Source organism: Apis dorsata, unplaced genomic scaffold (assembly GCF_000469605.1).
Source record: "Apis dorsata unplaced genomic scaffold, Apis dorsata 1.3 scaffold_370, whole genome shotgun sequence".
NCBI classification, from domain to species: Eukaryota; Metazoa; Arthropoda; class Insecta; order Hymenoptera; family Apidae; genus Apis; species Apis dorsata.
In genome coordinates, this window is record NW_006263634.1 from 48,362 (window position 1) to 48,673 (window position 312).

Genomic DNA, 312 nt, shown 5'->3' on the forward strand with positions numbered 1-312 from the left:
GATGAATATCATCGAATCCCAAGTTGAGGGTGATTTCAAGGATGATCGTTTGAAAAACGGAGTCGCTATTCTATTTATATCCGCATGCACGAGTGAAGAGGGGNCTTAATTATCGAGCTAGGACTACTACTATTTTTTATTATATAATTGTACACCGCATCATACACGCAGAAATATAGAATATATATACCTCAGACAGACAGGGAAAGAAAAGAAAAGAAAAGAAAAGAAAAGAAAAGAAAAGAAAAGAAATCAGCGACCTAAGCGAAATGAGGGGTTATAAACGAGCCGAAGGGGTTGACAAGGAGCGAG